Source organism: Bactrocera latifrons, unplaced genomic scaffold (assembly GCF_001853355.1).
Source record: "Bactrocera latifrons isolate USDA-ARS-PBARC rearing strain unplaced genomic scaffold, ASM185335v1 scaffold_51, whole genome shotgun sequence".
NCBI classification, from domain to species: Eukaryota; Metazoa; Arthropoda; class Insecta; order Diptera; family Tephritidae; genus Bactrocera; species Bactrocera latifrons.
Genome location: NW_017537168.1, coordinates 856,555 through 865,664, shown reverse-complemented (window position 1 = coordinate 865,664; position 9,110 = coordinate 856,555). Strand labels below are relative to the sequence as shown.

General features: G+C 36.0%; 1 protein-coding gene across 1 annotated transcript in view; it reads left to right on the top strand.

Annotated features, from left to right (window-relative positions):
• The window catches only part of LOC108973951 (insulin-like growth factor 2 mRNA-binding protein 1), a 72,604-nt gene that overhangs the window by 860 nt on the left and 62,634 nt on the right, over nt 1-9,110 (top strand). The gene's annotated exons all lie outside the window — the stretch shown is intronic.

Sequence of the window (9,110 nt, the reverse complement as noted above, 5' to 3'; positions counted from 1 at the left end):
TTTTTTGATTTTTTTCAATTTTTTTAATTCCTTTTAAATTATTTAATTATTGCTTATTATTTTATAAATAACTATATAATTTGTTATGTTCTTGGTATAGAAATAAATAGGTGCATATCACTTGGCAATAGAAGGTTATGCCTACGCAACGCTGCTAAAAATAGCGCCGAGCTTGACAAAAACCCACAAGTCACATAACAACCCACGCGCCCAGCTTGATGTCTGCAATGGCTGCATTAGCAAGTTTTTACATACAAATGTCACCTATTTTTAGGCGTAAAACAGCTGGAGCGCTGAGATGAGATCCCAACAATTACTGAGCATTGACACGTAACCATTTTAATGTTAATAAAAAAGGGTCAATCTCAGTGTACAATCGCACTAGGCACCAGCAGTGCTTATTTTATGAAAAAATCTAGAATTTAACAAAGATTTTGTGGCCATCAGAATGTGAAAAGTTTTTCCTCGGTGAAATATGCCGAATAACATGGAAAAAGTTACTTGCGAGAAAAATTTCTTCAAAGCTTTTGTAATACTTTCGTTTACAATCAATTTTGTTTTCAGGAGAGAGAGAGCTTTTTTCTCCGTAAATCTTTTTTTAAAATTCTTACTATTACTTTCGACTAAATTTTATTTGAATGTCGAATAAGTTAAAAAAAATCTTTTTTCAAGATATACTTCTGCAGAGCGTGTATAGTACTTTCCAGCAACTTTAATTTTGTTGCCGAATAAGATGGAAAAAGTTACTTCCAAGAAAATTTCCTTCAGAGCATGTCGATACTTCCGTACATTTCTTATTTTCCGAAGTATTTAACTTTTTTTTAGTTTAAATTATTAATTTCCGTGCTATTTTTGGAACAGCTAAAATTTTGACGCATAATTCAAAGAGCAGATCTGCACTAGCTTTGAGCTATAAGTCAAGGAATCGCTTGAATTATTTTTCGCTTTGGCTTAGTTCTCACGTTATCGAACCAAAATTCTTTATACCTTGTTGTACACACTCTAAAATAAGCACTTTCTTTATTCCAAAAATATACCAACGCTAGACGCTTCCGCATTCATTTCCGACTTACGACGCGGAAAAAGATCAATGCGTTACTCGAAAAGTGCCATTCATTAGAACGATTCTTGTTTAGCTATTTGTATGCGAGCTCTTACCTACTCACGTACGACACGCGTTCTTGGAAAACCGAAATAACCCAGCCAACTACATAAATATAAAAATAAATAGACGTGGAAAAAAAAACAAGCTATTGCTTCACATTTTCCACTTCCGTGTCTGACTAGTAGACGTTGTAGCTTCCCCGACAGCACACATCCCACCCAGAGTCAATGCTAAGTATCCCGCAAACAGTTTTTCATCTCAGCAACGCGTTGTTTTGTCTGTCTGTCTGCACCGCACAACGGCTGTTGAACTTTAGAATTCTACATATAAAACAACAACAACATAAACATCATGAAAATGTCAGCAAACGCGCATATTCCTCTGCGCCGCCTATACTCTGATTACGGATGCTGTGACGCTAAATTTAGCACGATCACACACTTTTCGTTTCTTCCGTTTCGTGCGGCCTCGTGCACCACAATCTAACGGAATGTTGTGACAAATGCATAAAACTACTAGACAGCGTTGACTGACTGCAGCGCTGATCAACGGTTAGGCGTTCATTGAAATACTTGGGTCTATGTCACTCTTCGTATCCGATCGTTTTTGCGGTTGTTTTGTGAATAGCAAAACATTTTGCCCACTACAAAAACAACTTTACTTATAGAAATTTTTTAGGAGTTTGGCGTAGCAAACATTGATGGATGTCAAAACAACTCACTTCGACATCCTTCTCGAATTAGTAGCTATGTATACTCGTACCTGCGTAGCCAGTTATGTAAATAAGGGACGAAACGAGTAACCTAGGGTCTACAACAGGCATTGTAACTGCTCTTCATCGAACAATTTTGAAAATTTTCTTAGACGACAACACCTATAGGGACCTATTTAGGAATTTTCCTCTTTCTAATGATCTTCATCGATTAACGTTGAGATCTTCCAATTTCAAGGTTATGTATATTAATTCATAAAAGTGGATGTAGATGTAAAATATACACGGATTGGGCAGAAACATTCCGAAAAGGAATACGCTTACAATTGACTTTAAAAGACAAATCAAGAGGTCGATCTAACTTTAAGGTCTTCTGAAACCCTATCGATTTTACGAGTAACTCAACTTCACTTAGAATACAATGAACACAATTTCAAATTTTTTGGTCTTCTAAATATTACACTTCTTTCTCCAAATACTGAAGAAAATCTGTATTTTTTACTCCTAAACGCATATCTCAGCTGAAAGGTTAAATAATCTGTAAAATTTACAGCGTCCATGAAGATAGCTGCTTGGATAATCTACAAATTAGCGATCTGTTCTAAAATCCTACTCTGGGAAAAGCATGTATTTCTTACTTGTATATCAGAGGTTCAAACTGTTTGGTGGCAAGTTCTGGAAACTAATATATGAGATAAACTAAATTCCTTACTTACATTTCGGATAACACAGCTTAGATGTTATAAAATCTTCAAAATTTTGAGCGAATATTCTATCTACATCGGATCAACAGCTTAGCGAAAAGTGCTGGAAATGCATGTACTGAAATAACTCTGTATTCCATGCTCCTATAGTGTGTATTAAAGATCCATATAGATTTTGTGAAATTTGCAGGTACCTACTATCTATCTAGAAATAGGATCTATAGTGTAGTCAACACTTTCGAAATTTTAGATACTGAAAAAGCGGTGTTCCTTACTCGTATATGGAAGATTCCAGCTTAGAGACTTTAGATTCTACAAGTAGGATCTATATTACAAGGCCCTGTTCAAGAATATTTAAAGATTTAAAGTAGTAATTTCAGCATATTTAATCAGTATTGGGATTCTCAAGCTTTTTGATTATTATTTTCGCTTAATAAGCTCGGTATCCACATAAGCGGTAACCATCAATATCCTCTTTGCTTAACACTAATCTATAGAAAAGATAATATAACGGTTACTCCTATCCAGATGACTTAAGCGGGCAGACGCTTCCTGAAGGCGAACACATATCAGCTCACGCTTCAATGAAATGCTGTTCTCGGTACAAATTAGAGAATATGGTTGCTTAGACAGGTTTATTCTCTATCTAAAGAATGTGGGATGACGTTACTGCTTATTAAAAATTAATTAAAATTTTACGACTTAGCCAAAGAGTATATAAACTGACTATCAAGTTTGGTTGCTACCAAAAAACTACTTCGAAACAAAAAACAAAAGAAAATGTTTTTCAAAAGCTTTAGAATGAAGTGCGAACAATGCAATAATCTAAATAGAAAAGTGGTAAACTACAAATAAAACCAACGTGGACATAGCACAGCTCGGCACTAAATTCGCACAAACTGCACACAACTCATTGTCCAAACGCAAGCAATAAGATAACAGTACAAAAAAAGAAGAAATAACAAACCAGCGCGTATCATTGCAGCAGCCAACGAAACTTGAAGTTTATGAAAAAAAAAAATGAAAAAAGAAAACGAGTATCCTTTTGGACTTGTAGTGGCCGTATGATCCCAAAAGCATACGCAGGATATGCCGATACGGCCTATTGTGCTCAAGTGACATAAGCGAGCGTTTTATGTGTAACAGGACTAAACGCGTTGGGGTTGCATGACAACGAAGAGGACAATAGAAGTAGACGCAGGAACCAGACAAACAGCCAACTAACGAACTAACTAACGCCAGAACTTGTTCAACGATACGCACAGGAGCCGCACATGAACAGACTTATGTAGAAGCTTTGCGTAGTTCTTACGGCGGCGCCCAAAAGGTAACGTGCCAAACAATTGAATTTGAATTAAAATAGAAAAAGAAAAGAATTTCAAATGGAAAACATACGCAAATGGATGATTCAAACAGCTGGAAACGGGAATGGCAAAGTTGTTGGTAAAAGCTTTCAATGAGAACTGCTGCAACTGGATATTTGAAAGTTGGCTTGCCGTTTGTTCTTATTTCAATTGTTTCGTGTAGTATATGATTGTGTTCTTTTCACGGTATGTGCAGCTAGTTAGATGGGTCGATAACTACAAACGAGAGCAGAGTGATGAGTATGTGAATTTATCAATATTCACTCATAGAAAAGGATATTTTAGTCTACTGAAATTGAGTTTTCTCAAGAATCTTAACTTTCTCATAAAACATGTCGGACACTTCTAATTGGATAAAATTCTCTTATAAAAAAAAGCAGATTTGAGAATATTTTTGAACCTTTAAATAGGTAGAGTCTCTAACTAAGTACGAGTTTTCTCAAGAACTATTATTGTCTAAGGAAATCTGTGCGTAAAATAATTCCATTTTTTTCTACCTTCATAGAAACGGATTTAGATTAAGATTAGTCAGAATTTATCCATATTCACTCATAGAAACGGATTTATTAGTCAACTGAGTAAGATTTTTCTCAAGAATCTTAACTTTTCCAGCAAACATCTCGGATAGTTCTAATTGAAAAAAAAAATCGCTTATAAAGACTATATTTTTGTCCATTGTGAGAATTTTAAATGACTTGAGCCTCTAACGAAGAATCGAGTTTTCTCAGGAACTTTTACAGTCTAATAAAATCTGTCGAACAATTATATTTTTTTCTTTCTTTAACGTAAAATTCGCTCATAGAAACGGGAGCCGTTTTCAGCTTTCATTTATCCTCTCATAAGTTACAGCCAATGCGTAACCAAGTTCTTCCTGATTTTTTCTAAATACACACAGGACATCTGTAAGCTTTAAGCTGACCATGTAACCAACTTGGCCCCTGTGTATTTTCAGAAAAAGAAAAACGTACACTGACTTGTCGAACTGCGCTCGTATAACCCCCTTTAGAGAATTGAACTGAAAGAAATTGTACTATAGAGTGCCATAACGCGTGTCTTATGTATATTGCGTATGTGTTTTGGGGCATAGCAACAGGCTGAGTCCACTTCCATGTAGACAAACTTCAAGAATGGTACAGTAAAAATAAAACTATTGTCATTGTATTGAGTGTTAGGTAAGCGTTTACATGCATAAGCTCAAGAGTTGGCAATTAAAAGTTTTAACTGAATAAAATTGTGCCAGTGGAAAGGAGTTCGCACTACTTTAATTGATAAGCTATGGCGTAATGTGTTGCTTGAAAACTGCTTCGTTGGCAGCTGAACTCAAAATTTAGAAGAAAACACTTGCTTGTGTCTGTATCAGTTTGTTCAGTGGAGTAACAATTATATTTTTTGGTATAAGCTTTAGCCCAAAGAAAGAAACCTTTTTAGCAGTTTTCTCTTCAGCTTTTTCCTGTCCTCTGACAGTTAAACTTGACCTAGCCCCTATATAACAGGCACTGAACAAGAACCCAGGAACCTTAATGAAACCCAGGGCATTTTTTTTTAACTTGGCATATTATTAGAAAGTAGTATTGACAGAAATAGGCAAAATCGAGTCGATACAACCCTCAACTCCTATATACTATATATACATTTACTTGTATGTAATGATTTTCGCTTTTCTAACAAACCTTTTGTCGAATATATAGTGGTGAGTGGATTTGCCGTATATACATAGAGAGCCTGGAGACTTCGAGTTTTGGAAGAAAATGTGTATGAAATTTGAAGTTCGAACTTCTGTTACTCGGACACTTCAATTGGCAATAGAAAGAAATTTCTTACAAATTTCCTTCCATAGCTCATAGTCTCTCTTACTCGAGGTTTTTTGTAGATTATGGCAATTCAAGTTAGGGAAGTTCAACTATATATTGGGTAGTCGAAAAAGTATTTTCGTATTTCTAATCAAACTTCAATTTATTTTTTTATTTATAATAATAAATAAATTAACAAATATGTACCATTTTGATTTATCACTTTTTGTAATTTCTATGCTAGAAATATTATTCCATCAGTATAAATCGAAATTTCGAAATTTCTAAAACGAAAGCTAGCTATACGCACTGTTATAGCATCGTCTCCGTAAACTTGACAAATTTCATTGCTGGCTTGCGTGGCATTTTTCCTTTTTCTATTTCAAAATATAGCGATTTTCTACATTATTTTCACTCCTTTTTGAACAGCTCTACCATTTTTTTCAACTTGCCCAAATTTAATTTGATTAAATGAAGCTTAAAAGCTCATCTTTCCAACACTATATGGCATAACACAGTGGTTGGTAGTACTGAAGATATACGATTGCAATGACATTTATTGACAAAATACCAAAATACCAATACTTTTTCGACTTCCCGATATATAACTAGTTGGGTTCAATCGTCTGTTTGACGGTTTGAACCTTAAATTATTTCCCTGACTTTGTTTCCTGCAAGTTGCAAGAGTATAAAATGTTCGGTTGCAACCGAACTTAGCCAATCCTTACTTTAAATTAGTCGAATTTTATAACAACTTGTTGAAAAAGAGCTCTTAGAAGATTGAGTTAGCTTTTTATGTATATATTTCTATATATGTATGTACATATCGTCACATAAAATGCAAAACAACGTATCATCAAAAAAATAAAAATAAAATAAAATCGTTATCAGATATAATAACCAATATATTTTCATTTTATAACCAAAACTCAAATTTCGCCTCAGTATTAATGGATTCTATTATATCGTTCTTTCTTCGCCTGTAAACTTTTGAAAAGTGATAATACGTTACGTTATTTTGCATTTAAGGTCACGTATGTATGTATATGCGTAGACAAATGATGTCAATAAAACAATGACACTAAATAGTTGCTCTTTAAGTCACTTTGGAAATATATATGAGCATATGTATTATTGAAATATTCAGCACATAAATATTTAAAATATGTATGTTAACATAGGGAAGAAAGCTTTTATATACACATATGTATTTATAGTCATGCACATATGTTTCCGCATATATCGGTTATGAATCGGTAAATTACTATCAACTTGTTTATAAAATACTGACCATTGTGGGATAGTATAGSCATTTTAGAAATGGAAATATATAGCATACTTATATATACAAACATATATGTACAAACCAAAGAACTGCACTCAATCAACCAACCAAAAGGCCTAGCGAGTATATAAAAGCCATTCGAATGCATTAGAGTATGAAAACACAGAAAGTGGCAATACGATAGAATATTGTATATATGTATGTACATATCCACATATGTAGCAATATGCAAATGTATTAAAGCGCATATATAGTACATACATATGTATACTTATAACACTAGAGTATGTGTGCTTGCGTGCAACACTTGCATTGGCTGCAATGGTTGGACAACAAAAAGCACAAAAACAACAACAACAACAATAATAACAAAAGCAAATTGCCTCCGAATATCATACATACATGCTTACATATGTGCATATTTACAAACTTGCCCATATGCATATGTAAAACGTATAAAATGACGTGCGACGCAGTCAAATTGCAATTGTATGTGGTGTGTGTGTGTGTGTGTGTGAGTTTGCAAATGAAAGGCACAACACAGCAGGCTGAAAGCCGAAAAACAATTAAAAAGAACTGCATTAGAAAAGCAACAACAAATTGCCACAATAAAAACAACAAGAACAACTGCAAGCCGGCAAAGTAGGCGTGCACCCTTGCGATATGCAACAACTTGGTAGACTCCTGCTTGCACTTTCTCACATTCGCAGCAACGCATGCAAGTGGTGGCTATTTTTAGACACGCTGTATGCCCATTGTTGTTGCTGCACTTGTGTGCTGGCCCACGCCAATCATGCCGCATGCCCAGCTTAACCCCACACTCACATGCGGTGCCGGCGTATGCGAAAAAAGGTGCAAACAGTCAAGCGCGCCGCTTCTATGGCAAATTGTCGGCGTTGGCAGTGAGCCATCAAACTCAAGTTTTCTGCTTTTGTTTTTGTTTTTGCAGCTATACATTGCTTTTGCACACTTATTGCACTTCTTGCTGCATTGCCGCATACACGCACACACGCACACACTCGCGCATAGACAAACGTACAATTGCATGCATGCGCGCAAGCTCGCACTCTCTTGCTCACTCGCGCTCTGACGCTCAGCAACACGTCGTTTATATTCGCACACACTTCGCCGCTCCCATTGCAGCATTGCAATATTGCACCGGCCCGGAGGCGCAGTCAACCACTCGTCGTTTGTGCGAAAACAGCAAAAGCAAAAGCAAAAATAAGAACAACAAAAGCAATATATACTGCGTTGACATGCAATCGAAAGGGTTGCATCAAGTGGCCACTTTGCTCTTGCAACGTGCGCAGCACCGCACACACACACAGCCATTGCACCCCAGTGTCCTTCTTCGCGTTGAATGCAATCTTCCTTTTTGCTTTGTTATTCACATATTCGCTTGTCATTCACTTGAATCCGTCGTCGGCTTCACCCAACTCTCGTTGCATTAACTCGGGCGTTCAAGTCAAAATTCTGCGATTGTGATTGTGGCGCGCGCGCATTGCTTGACTGCAGATTGCGGCCTGCCAGCCAGCGCATTTTTTGTCGCTTTTTTATTTGCTTCTTATTTTATTTTATTTTTTTTAAGTTTATGTTTTGCTGTCTTCATACGACCTCCCAGCTGCCCTAGGTGCCACGTACTATCCTTGCCGTCGCTGGTTGATGCTTGTTGTTGCTGTTGCGCGTTTACGTGTTGCTAGCGTTGATTTGTGCAATTTGTGGCTCTTTTTGCACAAATTTTTAGCAGTCATTTATTTTTGCTTTTCTTAGCTGCTGCCGCTCATCCCCTTGCCCGGCTTTTATTGCTTTCAACGTGACAGATGTTGTTGCTTTGCAATCGTTTTTGCTACTGTTATTGTTGTTGCGAACGCAATGCACAGCACTATTGCGGACATTTATTGCTGCTTTTGACTTATGATTGACGTGTTTTCGCGAGCGTATAGCTGTCATCATAGCTGTTTGTGTGGGAATTTTTATTGCATTGGCGTCTATGTAGAGAATTTCACGCTTCACCGACAGCGCAGGAAGGGGGTAACGCAGAATTTGTGTTGGAATTATACTTAATTAATTTTTTTTGTGTATAAAATATCATTTAAACGCAAATTGTTAGAAAACCAATCAAATTAGAAATAAAAAAATATAAATAAAAT